Source organism: Aquarana catesbeiana, linkage group LG07 (genome assembly GCF_042186555.1).
Source record: "Aquarana catesbeiana isolate 2022-GZ linkage group LG07, ASM4218655v1, whole genome shotgun sequence".
Taxonomy (NCBI): Eukaryota; Metazoa; Chordata; class Amphibia; order Anura; family Ranidae; genus Aquarana; species Aquarana catesbeiana.
In genome coordinates, this window is record NC_133330.1 from 3,253,969 (window position 1) to 3,254,641 (window position 673).

Below are 673 nucleotides of genomic sequence, written 5' to 3' on the forward strand. Positions count from 1 at the left end.
GGTCCCAACCGGAGCACACTGACCCCCATCGATCCCCCCCCCGGGGTCCCAACCGGAGCACACTGACCCCCATCACCCCTCCCCCCCTCCCGGGGCCCCAACCGAGCACACTGACCCCCATCACCCCTCCCCCCCTCCCGGGGCCCCAACGGAGCACACTGACCCCCATCACCCCCCCCGGGGCCCCAACAGAGCAGACTGACCCCCATCACCCCTCCCCCCCCCGGGGCCCCAACCGGAGCACACTGACCCCCATCACCCCCCCCCCGGGGTCCCAACCGGAGCACACTGACCCCCATCACCCCTCCCCCCGGGGCCCCAACCGGAGCACACTGACCCCCATCACCCCTCCCCCCCTCCCCGGGGCCCAACCGGAGCACACTGACCCCCATCACCCCTCCCCCCCCCCCCGGGGCCCAACGGAGCACACTGACCCCCATCCCCCCCCCGGGGCCCAACCGGAGCACACTGACCCCCGATCCCCCCCCCGGGGCCCCAACCGAGCACACTGACCCCCATCACCCCTCCCTGGGGCCCCAACGGAGCACACTGACCCCCATCACCCCCTCCCCGGGGCCCCAACCGGAGCACACTGACCCCCATCACCCCCTCCCCGGGGCCCCAACCGGAGCACACTGACCCCCATCACCCCCTCCCGGGGCCCAACCGGAGC